This window comes from Hyperolius riggenbachi, chromosome 6 (genome assembly GCF_040937935.1).
Source record: "Hyperolius riggenbachi isolate aHypRig1 chromosome 6, aHypRig1.pri, whole genome shotgun sequence".
NCBI lineage: Eukaryota > Metazoa > Chordata > Amphibia > Anura > Hyperoliidae > Hyperolius > Hyperolius riggenbachi.
Genome location: NC_090651.1, coordinates 358,709,677 through 358,729,800, shown reverse-complemented (window position 1 = coordinate 358,729,800; position 20,124 = coordinate 358,709,677).

Below are 20,124 nucleotides of genomic sequence, written 5' to 3'. Positions count from 1 at the left end.
ATGAATTTCCTGACGGGGTTTCCAGGGGGTCCATACGCAGCCGCAGCGCTTTGGCCAGGGATCGCTATACAGCCGCAATATGGCTGTATGAAGATTCCTGGCATTTTTTCCTATTTCCCCCCCAAAAAAATTATATTTAGAGTGCTGGAATTTAAAAAAAAAACATTACGTGGGGTTCCCCCTCCTAAAACTTTTTAACCCCTTGTCCCCCATGCAGGCTGGGATAGCCAGAATGTGGAGCTCCGACCGATTGGGGCTTCACACCCTGACTATACCAGCTGCAAAAAAGGTCCCTTAATGCCGATTTTTGTTCCGGGGTATCTGTTGGGGGGGCCCCCCAGGTTTATTTTGCCCTGGGGCCCCATTGTTGCTTAAACCGGCCCTGGCTGAGGGACGGACCTAAGAAGACGTCATATAGGTAAGATTGACCCTCGCCCACCCGCACAGGTGATTTTATTTAACAGGATGAAATCCGGATAACAACTATCCGGATTTTATCTGAATATGGATTTCAGCATCCCAGGTTATTGGCTGTACGTTAAGGACAGTGGGGTGTTAATGGCTGCAATACTTTCTGCAGTGCAACCATTAACACCTCCTGGTCCCCAAGAGCAGCTGTTAATTCTTCCCTAAGTTCCGCCATTACCTTTGCTTGGTAGACTTATAATTGAGTTAATAAAGAATTCCAGCTTAAGAGGGTCAAATATTGGAGTCTACTTATACATGGGGTTGACTTATATTCAAGGATATACAGTATATAGTTCCTTAAATTAGCAGTTAAAGTTGCAATCATCTGTCTCCCTTGCCTCTGGAGAAGGAAACTAGAACTAGACAATTTTAGTCAGAGCTGCATAAGTGACTGTTCAGAGACCTGAGAGACAGCAGCTGATGCAAGATTAATACACTCCTGAAAATATTATTCTAAGTCAGGGCTGGTTCACAAGGACGTGTATATGGCAGTTAACAACACTTGCAGTGCTTGTTTAAGCACTGTCCATTTAAATGAATGGATAGCCATTAGTATGATTGTTTACATTGTTTGCACAAACGTTAAGCTCGACCCCATATTTTCCCATTGACTCATGTTGTCCTGGAGGCTACTTGGTAGCATTTAGGACCGCGTATATAATATGCTGCCAGAAAGTCTGAATGACAGCTCTCCCTTCCTGGCGGCATTTAAAAGTATTCCCTCTCTAAATCGTATCAACTAGGAGGGAGAAATAATTCGAGGAGTTAACGCTGAATTACCTGTGCACAGACCGCGGACTATAGCACTAGTGCTATAGCGGCGCCCAACTCAGGTGCTGTGCACTGAAATTACCTGCTTTGTCCAGAACCAGCTAACCGTGCAGCTCAAGCATCCCTCTGCTTGGGTAAAAATTCAATGCACTTCCCAAATGCCGGCAAAGGATGTCAAATGGCCTCTCTCATACAGTTCTCTGGTTTCTAGTAGTCCTCCCTCCTCTATACATTTCTCTGGTGTTTAGTGGTCCTTCCTCCCTTATACAGTTCCCGGTGTCTAGTGGTCCTCCCTCCTCTATACAGTTTCTTGGTGACCCCTCCCTCCCATATACAGTTCCCTGGTGTCTAATGATCCTCCTCCCTCCCCTGTACAGCTCTCTGGTGATCAAGGGCTTGACCTTAAATATTGCATCCCTGGTCGTCTAGAGTGGGTCAAACATAATGCAAAGTGGGGACTCCACTAACGGTCCAAATTTGATGGCTCTGCTGCCCAGATGTGGCCTACACTCCAGAGTTTGACATGTATGCATTCAAGTGAGTAAGCAAAGAAGAAAAAAAAGCACAGGCTAATTCTATGTAGGATTGGGACTTTTCACACACATGTATCTCATCAAGTCATATCTCACTTCAGATCTCCTTTAACGTTTTCTACACTTTTTCTTTTCCAAAAGTGTATTTAATGGGAAATACTTTTAGAAGAGATAACCAATGCAGAACCATAGATAGACTGGACAAAAAATCCTGGAATGAAATATGATTTTCCCCCCCAATTTTCACTTGGCTGGAGCTAATTATAGACACCACATGATTTCAACCTCCACTATTTTGAGCACATGTGCGTCCAGCCACAACCATAACACGATATTGAGAAATCACTCTGGCTCCTGAAAGATCAACTTGATGGCAGATATGAAGACTCTGTCGAAGGTCTTGGAGAATCGGTAAGCCAAAGAAATTATGAATATTGTTATACTAGAGTAATCTGGATTTATACCCTCTAAGTCCACAGCAATTAATATCCCTAAAGAAATTCTTAATATGCAACTGCCCGGCCTGCAGATAATGCAGGTGATATACCCGTACAGTGATTTTGTCCTTAGATATCGCCAAGGCATTAGAAAGTGTGGAGTGGCAGTACTCGTTTGCTGATATATATATATATATGTACTAGTTGATTGCCTGGCGTTGCCCGGGAATGTATTTGGCTGGTGTTGGCTCCGCCCACTTTTCTAACCCTAACACACAATGACTCAATGACCTTGTTTGTGAGCTTTGCATTGTTTGGCATCAATAATTTACATTGAAATGAAACAAATCTGATTGGCTGTGGCTCCACCCTCTTTTCTGATTTTGAACCCCAGTTACCCAATGACCAACTGTACCAGGTTTTGAGCTTGTGTCTTTAACAGTGCAAGAATGGCAGCAATTGAATATTCCCCTTGAAAAGCAATAAATGAATTTGGTTTGGCTTTTGTAGGCTCCTCCCTCTTTTATGAATATTAATCCCAAATTCACTTAGTGACCAACAGTGCAAAGTTTGAGAACCCTACCGTTAACAGTGTAAGAATGGCTGCAGTTTACATTTTCCCAGTAAAATTTGCATTTGTCTCCACCCACTAATGACCCAGCATTGCCTGGGTATGTATTTGGCTGGTGTTGGCTATGCCCACTTTTTGTAACAGTAACAGACAATTATTTAATTACTCAATGACCAAATTTGTGAGCTTTGCAGTATTTGGCATCAATAATTTGCATTGAAATGCAACAAATCTGATGGGCTGTTTGTGTCTCCATCCCTTTTCTGAATTTGAACCCCAGTCACCCAATAAATAACTGTACCCAGTTTGGGGGACAAACTGTAGCAGGTTTGATGCATCTGTTATTAACATAGCAAAAATGGAAGAAATTTAAATATTCCCCTTGAAAATCAACAGGTAAATTTTGATTGGCTATTATAGGCTCCACCCACTTCCCATAATATTAATCTCAGTCACCCAGTGACCATCTGGGCAAAGTTTGAGAACCCTTGCCATTAACAGTGTAAGAATGGCTGCAGTTTATATTTTCCTAGTGAAATTTGTTTTTGGCTCTGCCTACTTTTTGTAACCTTGACACACAATCACTCAATGACCAAGTTTGTGACCTCTGTGGTCCTTGGCATCAATAATTTTTAATTTACAAGTGAGATGAAACAAATCTGATTGGCTGTTTGTAGCTCCACCCCTTTTTTGACCCAATGACCAACTGTACCAGGTTTGAGGCTTGTGCCATTAACAGTGCAAGAATGGCAGCAATTTAAATATTCCCCTTGAAAATCAACAGGTGAATTTTGATTTTCTTTTTAGGCTCCACCCACTTTTCTGAATATCAATCCCAGTCACCCAGTGACCAAGTTTTAAGCTTTTTGGCTTCTGCCATCAAAATTGTGTGAATGGAAGCAGTTTATGTAGTAAAGTAATCTGATTGGCTGTTTGTGGCTCCACCCCTTTAGTGGATTTGAACCCCAGCCACTTCATGACCAACTGAAGCTGGTTTGAGGCTTCTGCCATTATTAGTGTAAGAGTGGCAGCAGTTTCAATATTTCCCTTAAAAATCAATAGGTGAATTTTGATTGGCTGTTGTAGGTTCCACCCATTTTCCTAAATATTAATCCCAGTCATCCAATGACCAACTGTGTCACGTTTGAGAACCCTGCCAATAACAGATTAGCTGAAATCAATCCCTTTAGTGAATTTGGACCCCAGTCACCTATCAGGTAAGAGGCCTCTGCCATTAACAGTGTAAGAATGGTAGCAATGTAAATATTCCCCTTGAAAATCAATAAGTGAAATTTGATTGGCTGTTGTTGGCGCCACCCACATTTCTGAATATTAATCCCAGTCACCCATTGGCCCACTGTGTCAAGTTTGGGAACCCTGCCATTAACAGTGTAAGAATGGCTGCCGTTTTATATTTTCCCCTGGAATAAAATGTAGTTGTTGGCTCCGCCCACTTTTTCTAACCTTAACATACAGTCACTCAATGACTCAATGAAAGTTTATGAACTTTGGGCTTTTGGCATCAATAATTTGTATATTCCCATTGAAATTAAACAAATCTGATTGGCTGTTTGTGGCTCCGCCCCCTTTTTACGAATTTGAACCCCAGTCACCCAGTGACTAACAGTACCAGGTTTGAAGCATCTGCTATTAACAGTGTAAGAATGGCAGCAATGTAAATATTCCCTCTGAAAATCAACAGGTGAATTTTAATTGACTGTTGTAGGCTCCACCCACTCTCTTGAATATTCATCTCATTCACCCAGTGATCAACTGTGCAAAGTTTGAGAACCCTGCCAGTAACAGTGTAAGAATGGCTGCAGTTTATATTTTCCTAGTGAACTTTATTTTTGGCTCCGCCCACTTTTTGTAACCTTGACCCACAGTCACTCAATGACCAAGTTTGTGAGCTTTCAGGTTCCTGGCATCAAAAATGTGTGAATGGAAGCAGTTTATCCACCAAGGAAATCTGATTGGCTGTTTGTGGCCCCGCCCCTTTTGTGAATTTGGAACCCAGTCACCCAAAGACCGACTGTAGCAAGTTTGAAGCCTCTGCCATTAACAGTGTAAGAATGGCAGCAGTTTAAATATTACCCTTGAAAATCAATAGGTGGATTTTGATTGGCTGTTGTAGGCTCCACCCACTTTCCTGAATATTAATCTCATTCACCCAGTGACCAAGTTTGCCAAGTTTGAAAATCCTGCGATTAACAGTGTAAGAATGGCTGCAGTTTACATTTTCCCATTTAAAATGAATGTCTGAAATTTCTGTTTTATGCTCCGCCCACTTTTCCTGGATTTGCAACTTCAGTCACCAAGTGGCCAACTGTGCCAAGTGTGGGGACTCTGGCTCAATTACTGTGAGAATGGCAGCCTTTTCCATTTTTTCCATTGTTTGTAGCTCCACCCAGATGTGCAGGGGGGATGTGAGACCCCCAGAACATATCATCCCAGGTAGTAAGGGATTTGTATACCAAGTTTCGTTGAAATCGGTCAAGGTGTTTTTGCGTGATCGCGGCACACACACACACACACACACACACACACACACACACACACACACACACACACACACACACACACACACACACACACACACACACACACACACACACACACACACACACACACACACACACACACACGATTTTATATATATAGATATATAGATAGATATATACACACACACACGTGTGTGTGTGTGTGTGTGTGTGTGTGTGTGTGTGTGTGTGTGTGTGTGTGTGTGTGTGTGTGTGTGTGTGTGTGTATATCATGTTACAGTATACTCCAAGTTTTTACTACATAGTGAATTATCTGCACTCCAGTCTGGGATTAGTCACAGTTTCTCAGCATGTAACAAACAGCAGCTCCCTCCCCTCTCAGCCTCACAAACTGCATCTGACAAGCTGAAACTGAGAGCAGGGATGCACACACACAGAGCCTGGAGGGGGCGTGCATAACTTCTCCCTATCACAGCAGAGGCATCCCCTTCCTCCCTGGGTCGACAAAGCTTGACAAAGAAATGAAGATTAGATATATTACAGAGACAGTGCAACTAGAAAAGGCTGCAGTAATCCAGACCATATTAGAACAGGTATGGAACTTATAGGATAGAAGAAATAAGGCTGAACATTTTGTTACAGAGTCTCTTTAAATATTTGGGCATAGTTGTCTCCCCTGATCTGGATTCATTTGAGACCTTAAATATTGCTTCATTATTGGGTTAACCACTTCCCGACCGCCTAACGCACAGATCGGAGCCCTGAAGGACCGGCTCACCCACAGAGGCGGCGGTCCTTCTAAGGGCATGGGCGTAGCGATCGCGTCATCCGTGACGCGATCCTCCGCCGGCGCCTGTCACCGCTCGCCCGCCGCAACATCCCGCCGGCTATACGGAAGCGCCGGCGGGATGTTAACCCCGCGATCGCCGCATACAAAGTGTATAATACACTTTGTAATGTTTACAAAGTGTATTATACAGGCTGCCTCCTGCCCTGGTGGTCCCAGTGTCCGAGGGACCACCAGGGCAGGCTGCAGCCACCCTAGTCTGCACCCAAGCACACTGATTTCTCCCCCCCCTGCCCCAGATCACCCACAGCACCCCTCAGACCCCCCCCTGCCCACCCCCCAGACCCCTGTTTGCACCCAATCACCCCCCTAATCACCCATCAATCACTCCCTGTCACTATCTGTCAACGCTATTTTTTTTATCTCCCCCCCCTGCCCACTGCCCCCTCCTGATCACCCCCCCACCCCTCAGATTCTCCCCAGACCCCCCCCCCCCCCGCCCCCCCGTGTACTGTATGCATCTATCCCCCCTGATCACCTGTCAATCACCTGTCAATCACCTGTCAATCACCTGTCAATCACCCATCAATCACCCCCTGTCACTGCCACCCATCAATCAGCCCCTAACCTGCCCCTTGCGGGCAATCTGATCACCCACCCACACCAATAGATCGCCCAGTGGTGCTCACCGCCAGGTCGTGATCACGCTTACGCGTGGATTCACGACCATTTTGACGCATTCCGCCTCGGACACGAAAATCCGTGAATAGATTTTCAACCACGAAAATCTACTTCGGCTTCGCGTGAATGCGAACAGAAATCCGCATTCACGCTCGTGAAACCCGGCGCTGAAGTCGTGGTTTGCGGAAATGCGTCAAACTATGCGGGAGTGACACATTGCAGGCCAATCAGAGTGCCCCAGCCAGGCCCTAGCAACCAATCACAGGAGGGGAGCTATGCCCTCCCCTTCTGAATATAAAGCGGCGGCCATGATGGAAAAGCTCTGTCCTTGCTAGACTGTGGTGCTGAGAGGATTATCTCCAGGCCATTGTTGTTTGAGCAAGTGCATTTATTGTGTTAAAAACAAAGCGTTTTTTTTTTTGCTAACACTGCTCTTATACTGTACACAGTTAGCTAGTCAGTGAGTGATTGCTGTAGTTAGTTGTAGTCAGTGTAGTGTAGTGGGAGTGTGGGAGTCTAGTGATTATTTAACTGTGTGTAGTGCAGGCAGGTTCAGTGCTGCAGTGTAGTCAGTGTAGTGGGAGTGGGGATTATCTGTGTGTAGTGCAGGCAGGCAGGTTAGTGCAGCTGCAGTGTTCACTTGTATATTCCAGTGACAGTTATACACTTGTACTATTTGCAGGCAGCCAGTCACACCGCCGGCGCCGCCACTCTCTGCCAGCGCTGTTCATTCATTCTGTCAGTGACCTTGTGCCGTGCCCAGTGCCCACTGCTCGCTCGCTGGCATATGAGCATCTCATTACACAGTGTGACATCCTTGTGTGCCCACTGCATCCTTCAGTGACCTAGTTGTATATCCAGTGCCCACTGCTGTGCCCACTGCATCCTTCAGTGACCTTGTGCTGTGCCCACTGCATCCTTCAGTGACCTAGTTGTATATCCAGTGCCCACTGCTGTGCCCACTGCATCCTTCAGTGACCTTGTACTGTGCCCACTGCATCCTTCAGTGACCTAGTTGTATATCCAGTGCCCACTGCTGTGCCCACTGCATCCTTCAGTGACCTTGTGCTGTGCCCACTGCATCCTTCAGTGACCTAGTTGTATATCCAGTGCCCACTGCTGTGCCCACTGCATCCTTCAGTGACCTTGTACTGTGCCCACTGCATCCTTCAGTGACCTTGTACTGTGCCCACTGCATCCTTCAGTGACCTAGTTGTATATCCAGTGCCCACTGCTGTGCCCACTGCATCCTTCAGTGACCTTGTGCTGTGCCCACTGCATCCTTCAGTGACCTAGTTGTATATCCAGTGCCCACTGCTGTGCCCACTGCATCCTTCAGTGACCTTGTACTGTGCCCACTGCATCCTTCAGTGACCTTGTACTGTGCCCACTGCATCCTTCAGTGACCTTGTACTGTGCCCACTGCATCCAGTGATTCATTACTAGCAACATGTCTGGCAGGGTTTCGCGGGGTGAGAGGAAAGGGAGTTCAATTGCTTCAGCCACTTCTGGGACTGCTCCACGTCCAGGGAGAGGACGCCCAGCTGTACGTGGTCATGATGCAGCAGAAAGTGGGGCAGCAAAGCCTGGGCCGAGTCAGCGGACACCATTGTCCAAATATTTTAAAGTTTCTGGTCCCCGTGTGGTGGTTGAGCAAATGGAACCTGACGTACTCATGGATATCATGACTTCCTCCCAGACCTCTACTGTGAGCACCACTCCAAGCAGCAGCAGCCAACGTCCCACGCTTGTTGTGACATCCACCCCAGCACCCACTGGTCAGCAGCCCTCCCAGGATGACAGCGTTCTGTCCCTCAGTCCGGCTTCTGGGAACCTGCTGATGCAAGAAGCTCAGGACTTACTGGGGACTGATGTGGCAGAGATTGAGATCGGGCCACAATCACAAGCGTTGTTGAGTTCTGGTGATGAAGAAGAGGGGTCTGTGTCTGGGGATGTAGGGACAGAAGAGGAGGCGGTGGAGTCAGAGGAAGAGCTGGATTATGAAGATGCTGCTGATGATGACGATGTTGTGGACCCTAACTATGTGCAGCCTGCTGAGTCCGTGGAAGAATGGTCAGAGGCAGAGCAGGATGACGAGTCACCTCGGCCTAGGCAAGGATATCGCCATATGTCAGGCAGGGGCAGGGGCATCGGCAGCAGTGGGCGTGGAGGAAGTAGACAGGACACTGCTTCAGCCGGCACCACCACCATGCAACCCCCGGCAACTACTACCACACATTGTTCCGCTGCACCCTCTGCTAGTGGGGGCCGCAGTAAATTAAAGTCACCAGTGTGGGATTGCTTTGAGGAATGTACTGATGACAAAAGGTATGCGGTGTGCAGGTTATACAGCAAAAGAAAAGTCTGAGCAAGATGGGTACCTCATCCCTCTAGGGCCACCTGAGAAGCCGCCACTGCCGCGAGTATGCGGAGTTTAAGAGGAAGCAGGCACTGCTGGTAGGGGTTCCTGAGAGCAGAAGGCCCACCAGCGCAGCAGCATCATCCCTCCCTCAGGGTCGTGAATCCCCCACAGCAGCAGCAGTAGTAGCACGCAAGCGCTCTTCCACCTCGGCTACTCAGGACACAGACATTGAGGCTGGCAGCCAGTGTTCGTCTCTCTCCTCTGTCTCCCCTGCATCCCTGCGTCGTCAGACCCTGCTGAGCGACACCTTTCAGGGTCTGACCAAGCCTCTGCCTCCAAGCCACAGGCGGATCCGCAAACTAAATGGCTTGCTGGCCCGGGCCATGGCATCACAGCTGCTTCCCTACTCCCTGGTGCAGGAGGGGAGCGCCATGCGGACGCTGCTCCAATTTGGCATCCCCGAGTGGCAAGTCCCCAGTCGCCACTATTTCAGCAGGAGCGCGATCCCAGCACTCCACAAGTTTGCGGTGGAAAACGTGGCCCGTTCCCTGGACTACTCTGTGGGCAAGCGGGTCCATGTGACCATGGACTCGTGGAGTAGCAGATTTGGGACAGGTCACTACCTGTCCTTTACGGCCCACTGGGTGACACTGATGGAAGGGAGGGAGGACAAGAGCGCATCAGCCCAGCTAGTGGTGCCACCACGCGGGATCAGGGAGGATGCAGAAGGGTCCTGTCACGACACTCCCTCTGCACCCGGAAAGCAAGCCCGCCTCGGCAGCAGCAGCGCCAAGCCTTGGCACTGCCAAGCCCTTTTAAAATTGGTGACCCTGGGGAAGGAGAGGCTTACGGCCACCAACGTCCTGGCCGCCCTCAGGAAGCAGGAGTGGAGGTGGCTGACCCCCAGAGGCCTGGAAGTGGGGTATGTGGCAGCCGATAACTGGGCAAACCTGGTGGCAGCAGTGCAGCAGGGAAACCTCCAGCACATCCCCTGCTTGGCCCACGTGCTCAATCTTGTGGTGCAGCGCTTCTTGCGCACCTACCAGGGGATGAGCGAGCTGCTGCAGGATGCCCGGGCGGTGGTACGCTTTTTCCGCCTGTCAGCCACTGCCTCTGCACTCTTGTCCACCTTACAGCAGCAGTATGGAAGGCCACAACACCGGATGATCATCGACATGCCAGTTCGCTGGAATTCGACTCTGGCCATGTTGGAGCGGCTGTGTCAGCACAGGCTGGCTCTTAGGGCCTACATGCTAGACCCAAGTGTCCCCAGCAACCAGCAAGTCCCCATGATTACTGCCACTCAGTGGACACTGATGCAGCAAGTATGCCTGGTGCTGAGTCCCTTCCTGGAGGCAACCAAGATGGTCAGTGAGGAGCGGGCCTCTGTGTGCCAGTGGGTGCCCTTGGTTTGTCTACTGGAGCAGGCAATGGACAATTTAATTGAGCGTGGGGATGAAGCCCTGAGGCAGTTGGAAGAACAGGAGCAGATGGCAGCACAGTCCAGCTCAGAGGAGGGCTCACAGCAGGTAGTGGAAGAGTTGGAGGTCCCTAACCTGAATGAGGAGGAGGAGGAGGAGCAGAGTGCAGCAGGCGTTGTACGTGGATGGCGGTTTGAGGAGGACAACGACATGGCACAGGAAGAGGACAGGCATGCGTTATGGGACAATGGCGAGGACGAGGAAGATCTTGCTGGCAGGGCCCACTTGTTTCCCATGGCTGTGCACATGTTGCGCTGCCTTCGCAGGGACCCCCGGGTGATCCAGATGCGTTCAAGGGAGGACATCTGGATTACCTTGATGCTTGATCCCCGTCTGAAGGGGAAGCTGAGAGACTTAATGACGCCATCCACCACCGAGCAACGCACAAGGGAGTTGAAGGAGGCCCTTGTGCGCAGACTACTGGAAGAATTCCCCCAGCCTTCCACCCCCACTGTAACTGCTCTGCCAAGCCAGCAAGAGGTGCCTGCCATTGCCACTAGCAGCACAACAACAACCACCAGCAGCAGCAGCAGCAACTGGCGCCCCGGAGACCTGAAGAGCCTAAGCAAGAGTCTGTATGCAGTGCAGCAGCCCAGAACAGAGGTGCCCGCCACAGCATCCACCACCAACCAGCACAAGCAACGACTGACCACCATGGTGTCTGACTATATGGGGTCATCCAGCGGGCTCAATGACACCGACAGCCCCGTGGACCCCTTGGAGTACTGGGTCAAGAGACTGGACATCTGGAGCGAGCTTTCCCAGTACGCCCTGGAACTCCTATCCTGCCCTCCTTCCAGTGTCCTCTCAGAGAGATGCTTTAGTGCGGCCGGTGGCGTGGTCACAGAGAAGCGCTCTCGGCTCTCCCACGCCTCTGTGGACAAACTCACCTTCCTGAAAATCAACCAGGCTTGGGTGGAAGGTGAGTTCCTGGCCCCTATTGTCGGACACAGGGGGACATGAAGTGGCTGCTGCATGTGCTGTTGTTAACTATGCCTGCCTTTATAAAGACAGTTACTACCTGCCTAGTGCCTACCTTGGTTAATTTTTTGGTGTTATGGTACTACTACCAGTAAGTTGCCATGGTCCTCCTTCTGAGCTGCTGAACTGACCGCCCGCTTTGTCCTCCTGACTCAGTTGCTACTACACTCTGCGTTCACACTGCCCGGGTCACTGGGTGCATTTAATTTTTTGGCCAGCACTATGACGCTGTGCTACTACTACTACCACCAGTATGTTGCCATGGTCCTTCTGTGCTGCTGCTGCTGCTGAACTGAACGCCCGCTTTGTCCTCCTCCTCCTCCTGACTCAGTCGCTACCACGGTACCACCAATGTACTCTGTCTGCGTTATCACTGCCCGGGTCACCGGGTGCATTTAATTTTTTGGCCAGCACTATGACGCTGTGCTGCTACTACTAGCACCAGTATGTTGCCATGGTCCTTCTGTGCTGCTGCTGCTGCTGCTGCTGAACTGAACGCCCGCTTTGTCCTCCTCCTGACTCAGTCGCTACCACGGTACCACCAATGTACTCTGTCTGCGTTATCACTGCCCGGGTCACCGGGTGCATTTAATTTTTTGGCCAGCACTATGACGCTGTGCTGCTACTGCTACTACTACCACCAGTATGTTGGCATGGTCCTTCTGTGCTGCTGCTGCTGAACTGACCGCCCGCATTGTCCTCCTCCTCCTGACTCAGTCGCTTCCCGCTGCTGCACTCTGCGTTCACACTGCCCGGGTCACCGGGTGCATTTAATTTTTTGGCCAGCACTATGACGCTGTGCTGCTACTACTACCACCAGTATGTTGCCATGGTCCTTCTGTGCTGCTGCTGCTGAACTGAACGCCCGCTTTGTCCTCCTCCTCCTCCTGACTCAGTCGCTACCACGGTACCACCAATGCACTCTGTCTGCGTTATCACGGCCCGGGTCACCGGGTGCATTTAATTTTTTGGCCAGCACTATGACACTGTGCTACTACTACTACTACCACCATTATGTTGCCATGGTCCTTCTGTGCTGCTGCTGCTGATCTGACCGCCCGCATTGTCCTCCTCCTCCTGACTCAGTCGCTTCCACCAATGTACTCTGTCTGCGTTCACACTGCCCAGGGGGACATGAAGTGGCTGCTGCATGTGCTGTTGTTAACTATGCCTGCCTTTATAAAGACAGTTACTACCTGCCTGCCTAGTGCCTACCTTGGTTAATTTTTTGGTGTTATGGTACTACTACCAGTAAGTTGCCATGGTCCTCCTTCTGAGCTGCTGAACTGACCGCCCGCTTTGTCCTCCTGACTCAGTTGCTACTACACTCTGCGTTCACACTGCCCGGGTCACTGGGTGCATTTAATTTTTTGGCCAGCACTATGACGCTGTGCTACTACTACTACCACCAGTATGTTGCCATGGTCCTTCTGTGCTGCTGCTGCTGCTGCTGAACTGAACGCCCGCTTTGTCCTCCTCCTCCTCCTGACTCAGTCGCTACCACGGTACCACCAATGTACTCTGTCTGCGTTATCACTGCCCGGGTCACCGGGTGCATTTAATTTTTTGGCCAGCACTATGACGCTGTGCTGCTACTACTATCACCAGTATGTTGCCATGGTCCTTCTGTGCTGCTGCTGCTGCTGAACTGAACGCCCGCTTTGTCCTCCTCCTGACTCAGTCGCTACCACGGTACCACCAATGTACTCTGTCTGCGTTATCACTGCCCGGGTCACCGGGTGCATTTAATTTTTTGGCCAGCACTATGACGCTGTGCTGCTACTGCTACTACTACCACCAGTATGTTGGCATGGTCCTTCTGTGCTGCTGCTGCTGAACTGACCGCCCGCATTGTCCTCCTCCTCCTGACTCAGTCGCTTCCCGCTGCTGCACTCTGCGTTCACACTGCCCGGGTCACCGGGTGCATTTAATTTTTTGGCCAGCACTATGACGCTGTGCTGCTACTACTACCACCAGTATGTTGCCATGGTCCTTCTGTGCTGCTGCTGCTGAACTGAACGCCCGCTTTGTCCTCCTCCTCCTCCTGACTCAGTCGCTACCACGGTACCACCAATGCACTCTGTCTGCGTTATCACGGCCCGGGTCACCGGGTGCATTTAATTTTTTGGCCAGCACTATGACACTGTGCTACTACTACTACTACCACCATTATGTTGCCATGGTCCTTCTGTGCTGCTGCTGCTGATCTGACCGCCCGCATTGTCCTCCTCCTCCTGACTCAGTCGCTTCCACCAATGTACTCTGTCTGCGTTCACACTGCCCGGGTCACCGGGTGCATTTAATTTTTTGGCCAGCACTATGACGCTGTGCTGCTACTACTACCACCAGTATGTTGCCATGGTCCTTCTGTGCTGCTGAATTGACCGCCGACATTGTCCTCCTCCTCCTGACTCACTCGCTTCCACCAATGTACTCTGTCTGCGTTCACACTGCCCGGGTCACCAGGTGCATTTAATTTTTTGGCCAGCACTATGACGCTGTGCTGCTACTACTACTACCAGTATGTTGCCGTGGTCCTTCTGTGCTGCTGAACTGACCGCCCGCATAGTCCTTCTCCTGACTCGCTACCACCACTGCACTCTGCGTTCACACTGCCCGTGTCCACTGACAACTCTGCTGCGATGTCATTGCTAATTGCTGCAAAAAAAACAAAAAAACAATTACAAAAACCTCTCTGGGGCCTTTTTGGCGTCAGCCACTCATCCTCCTCCAGCGGTACCTTCGCCGCCAAGTGCCATTGGAACTCGCCTTCACCTCTTTGACTGCTTAACGCGTAGATCCCTTTTTAAAACCACTTATTACCAATTAATAGCCCCATTTAAAGTGTTGATTTCACTTTAAAATCCATTTTCTCTAGACAAAAAATTGTTTTGGGAATTGTTTATGTTGAAGTTATGTTGCCCCTTATCACCTCGATAATCCATGCAATTTGGGGGATTGTAGCATGTATGGGGGCTTTGTTATTAACGTTAAAAGAAAATCCGCCTCCGGGCGGGAATCCACGCGTGATTACGCCATTCACGGCAGAAAATCCGCGTGGTTGCGTGGACGCGGACGAAAATCCGCATGCTGCGGGGCCGAATGCGGATTTTTTTTTGCAACCACGCGGATTTCCGAATTCGTGGATGAGGCACATCCGAGCATCCCTGAGATCGCCCGCAGATCCGACATCAGATCACCACCCAAACGCAGCGTTTACATCTATTCTCTCCTCTAAACACCCACTAATTACCCATCAATCACCCATCAATCACCCCCTATCACCACCTGTCACTGTTACCCATCAGATCAGACCCTAATCTGCCCCTTGTGGGCACCCAATCACCCGCCTACACGCTCAGATTGCCCTCAGACCCCCCCTTATCAATTCGCCAGTGCAATATTTACATCTGTTCTTCCCTGTAATAACCTATTGATCACCTGTCAATCACCTGTCAATCACCCATCAATCACCCCCTGTCACTGCCACCCATCAATCACCCCCTGTCACTGCCACCCATCAATCAGCCCCTAACCTGCCCCTTGCGGGCAATCTGATCACCCACCCACACCAATAGATCGCCCGCAGATTCGACATCAGATCACCACCCAAACGCAGTGTTTACATCTATTCTCTCCTCTAAACACTCACTAATTACCCATCAATCACTCCCTATCACCACCTGTCACTGTTACCCATCAGATCAGACCCTAATCTGCCCCTTGCGGGCACCCAATCACCCGCCTACACGCTCAGATTGCCCTCAGACCCCCCCCCCCCTTATCAATTCGCCAGGGCATTATTTACATCTGTCCTTCCCTGTAATAACCCACTGATCACCTGTCAATCACCCATCAATCACCCCCTGTCACTGCCACCCATCAATCACCCCCTGTCACTGCCACCCATCAATCAGCCCCTAACCTGCCCCTTGCGGGCAATCTGATCACCCACCCACACCAATAGATCGCCCGCAGATCCGACATCAGATCACCACCCAAGCGCAGTGTTTACATCTATTCTCTCCTCTAAACACCCACTAATTACCGATCAATCACCCATCAATCACCCCCTATCACCACCTGTCACTGTTACCCATCAGATCAGACCCTAATCTGCCCCTTGCGGGCACCCAATCACCCGCCTACACGCTCAGATTGCCCTCAGACCCCCCCTTATCAATTCGCCAGTGCATTAGTTACATCTGTTCTTCCCTGTAATAACCCACTGATCACCTGTCAATCACCTGTCAATCACCCATCAATCACCCCCTGTCACTGCCACCCATCAATCACCCCCTGGCACTGCCACCCATCAATCACCCCCTGTCACTGCCACTCATCAATCAGCCCCTAACCTGCCCCTTGCGGGCAATCTGATTACCCACCCACACCAATAGTTCGCCCGCAGATCCGACGTCAGATCACCTCCCAAGGGCAGTGTTTATATCTGTTCTCTACCCTAAACACCCACTAATTACCCATCAATCACCCCCTGTCACTGCTACCTATCAGATTAGAACCCTATCTACCCCTAGGGCACTCAATCACCTGCCCACACCCTCAGAATGCCCTCAGGCCCCAGCCCTGATCACCTCGCCAGTGCATTGCTTGCATCTATTCCCCCCTCTAATCACACCTTGAGACACCCATCAATCACCTCCTGTCACCCCCTAGCACACCTACCCATCAGATCAGGCCCTAATTTGCCCCGTGTGGGCTCCTGATCACTCGGCCAAACCCTCGGATCCCCCTCAGACCCCCTTCCGATCACCTCCCCAGTGCATTGATTGCATCTATTTTCCCCTCTAACCACCCCCTGAGACACCCATCAATCACCTCCTGTCACCCCCCCCCTAGCACTCCTATCCATCAGATCAGGCCCAATACAACCTGTCATCTAAAAGGCCACCCTGCATATGACCGGTTCCACAAAATTCGCCCCCTCATAGACCACCTGTCATCAAAATTTGCAGATGCTTATACCCCTGAACAGTCATTTTGAGACATTTGGTTTCCAGACTACTCACGGTTTTGGGCCCGTAAAATGCCAGGGCGGTATAGGAACCCCAGAAACGGACCCCATTTTAGAAAAAAGACACCCCAATGTATTCTGTTAGGTGTATGACGAGTTCATAGAAGATTTTATTTTTTGTCAAAAGTTAGCGGAAATTGATTTTTGTTTTTTTTTCACAAAGTGTCATTTTTCACTAACTTGTGACAAAAAATAAAATCTTCTATGAACTCGCCATACACCTAACGGAATACCTTGGGGTGTCTTCTTTCTAAAATGGGGTCACTTGTGGGGTTCCTATACTGCCCTGGCATTTTAGGGGCCCTAAACCGTGAGGAGTAGTCTAGAAAACAAATGCCTCAAAATGACCTGTGATTAGGACGTTGGGCCCCTTAGCACACCTAGGCTGCAAAAAAGTGTCACACATGTGGTATCGCCGTACTCAGGAGAAGTAGTATAATGTGTTTTGGGGTGTATTTTTACACATACCCATGCTGGGTGGGAGAAATCTCTCTGTAAATGGACAATTGTGTGTAAAAAAAAATCAAACAATTGTCATTTACAGAGGTATTTCTCCCACCCAGCATGGGTATGTGTAAAAATACACCCCAAAACACATTATACTACATCTCCCGAGTACGGCGATACCACATGATTGGCACTTTTTTGCAGCCTAACTGCGCTAAGAGGCCCAAAGTCCAATGAGTACCTTTAGGATTTCACAGGTCATTTTTGTTTCAAGACTACTCCTCACGGTTTAGGGCCCCTAAAATGCCAGGGCAGTATAGGAACCCCACAAATGACCCCATTCTAGAAAGAAGACACCCAAACGTATTCCGTTAGGAGTATGGTGAGTTCATAGAAGATTTTATTTTTTGTCACAAGTTAGCGGAAAATGACACTTTGTGAAAAAAAACAATAAAAATCAATTTCCGCTAACTTGTGACAAAAAAATAAAAACTTCTATGAACTCACCATACTCCTAACGGAATACCTTGGGGTGTCTTCTTTCTAAAATGGGGTCATTAGTGGGGTTCCTATACTGCCCTGGCATTTTAGGGGCCCTAAACCGTGAGGAGTAGTCTTGAAACAAAAATGACCTGTGAAATCCTAAAGGTACTCATTGGACTTTGGGCCCTTTAGCGCAGTTAGGGTGCAAAAAAGTGCCACACATGTGGTATCGCCGTACTCGGGAGAAGTAGTACAATGTGTTTTGGGGTGTATTTTTACACATACCCATGCTGGGTGGGAGAAATACCGCTGTAAATGGACAATTGTGTGTAAAAAAATCAAAAGATTGTCATTTACAGAGGTGTTTCTCCCACCCAGCATGGGTATGTGTAAAAATACACCCCAAAACACATTGTACTACTTCTCCCAAGTACGGTGATACCACATGTGTGGCACTTTTTTGCACCCTAACTGCGCTAAAGGGCCCAAAGTCCAATGAGTACCTTTAGGATTTCACAGGTCATTTTGAGAAATTTCGTTTCAAGACTACTCCTCACGGTTTAGGGCCCCTAAAATGCCAGGGCAGTATAGGAACCCCACAAATGACCCCATTTTAGAAAGAAGACACCCCAAGGTATTCCGTTAGTAGTATGGCGAGTTCATAGAAGATTTTATTTTTTGTCACAAGTTAGCGGAAATTGATTTTAATTGTGTTTTTTCACAAAGTGTCATTTTCCGCTAACTTGTGACAAAAAATAAAATCTTCTATGAACTCACCATACTCCTAACGGAATACCTTGGGGTGTCTTCTTTCTAAAATGGGGTCATTTGTGGGGTTCCTATACTTCCCTGGCATTTTAGGGGCCCTAAACCGTGAGGAGTAGTCTTGAAACGAAATTTCTCAAAATGACCTGTGAAATCCTAAAGGTACTCATTGGACTTTGGGTCCTTTAGCGCAGTTAGGGTGCAAAAAAGTGCCACACATGTGGTATCGCCGTACTCAGGAGAAGTAGTATAATGTGTTTTGGGGTGTATTTTTACACGTACCCATGCTGAGTGGGAGAAAGATCTCTGTAAATGGACAATTGTGTGTAAAAAAAATTAACAAATTGTCATTTACAGAGATATTTCTCCCACCCAGCATGGGTATGTGTAAAAATACACCCCAAAACACATTATACTACTTCTCCTGAGTACGGCAATACCACATGTGTGGCACTTTTTTGCAGCCTAACTGCGCTAAGGGGTCCAAAGTCCAATGAGCACCTTTAGGCTTTACAGGGGTGCTTACAATTTAGCACCCCCCAAAATGTCAGGACAGTAAACACACCCCACAAATGACCCCATTTTGGAAAGTAGACCCTTCAAGGTATTCAGAGAGGGGCATGGTGAGTCCGTGGCAGATTTCATTTTTTTTTGTCGCAAGTTAGAAGAAATGGAAACTTTTTTTTTTTTCTTTTTTTTTCACAAAGTGTCATTTTCCGCTTACTTGTGACAAAAAATAATATCTTCTATGAACTCACTATGCCTCTCAGTGAATACTTTGGGATGTCTTCTTTCCAAAATGGGGTCATTTGGGGGGATTTATACTATCCTGGAATTCTAGCCCCTCATGAAACATGACAGGGGGTCAGAAAAGTCATAGATGCTTGAAAATGGGAAAATTCACTTTTTTCACCATAGTTTGTAAACGCTATAACTTTTACCCAAACCAATAAATATACACTGAATGGGGTTTTTTTTATCAAAAACATGTTTGTCCACATTTTTCGCGCTGCATGTATACAGAAATTTTACTTTATTTGAAAAATGTCAGCACAGAAAGTTAAAAAAATCCTTTTTTTGCCAAAATTCATGTCTTTTTTGATGAATATAATAAAAAGTAAAAATCGCAGGAGCAATCAAATAGCACCAAAAGAAAGCTTTATTAGTGACAAGAAAAGGAGCCAAAATTCATTTAGGTGGTAGGTTGTATGAGCGAGCAATAAACCGTGAAAGCTGCAGTGGTCTGAATGGAAAAAAAGTGGCCGGTCCTTAACCACTTCGCCGTATCTGGACGCATATATCCGTCCAGATAGGCAGTGGTGCTGCAGCCGTGTGGTGCGCGCGATCGGGCGCGCGCCCGCGTGCGCCACCGCTGCCTCCCGCTGCCCCCCCGATCAGTGAATGGGAATATAATTCCCATTCACCGATCCAAGTCCCCGGCAGAAATACCGACGCTTTCTCATCAGAGAGCGTGGTATTTTTGCCCCCAGGAAACAACTTCTCTTCATTTTAGTTCCTAGATGCGACATCGTTCGCATCTAGGAACTTTTTGAATGTGGCCATCTTGTGGCCAAATAGTAAACTGCACCCACATACCTGTATTGAATAAAAAATACATTATTTTACATCTAAAATTGGCTATTTACCTCCCAAACTAAAATTACCCAAATACATTTTTGTATTAAAAAAAATAATAAAAAAAATTACAATTAAAAAAAAAAAAACTACATAAATAGTTACCTAAGGGTCTGAACTTTTTAAATATACATGTCAAGAGAGTATCTTATTACATTTTTTAAAATTATAAGCTTGTAAATAGTG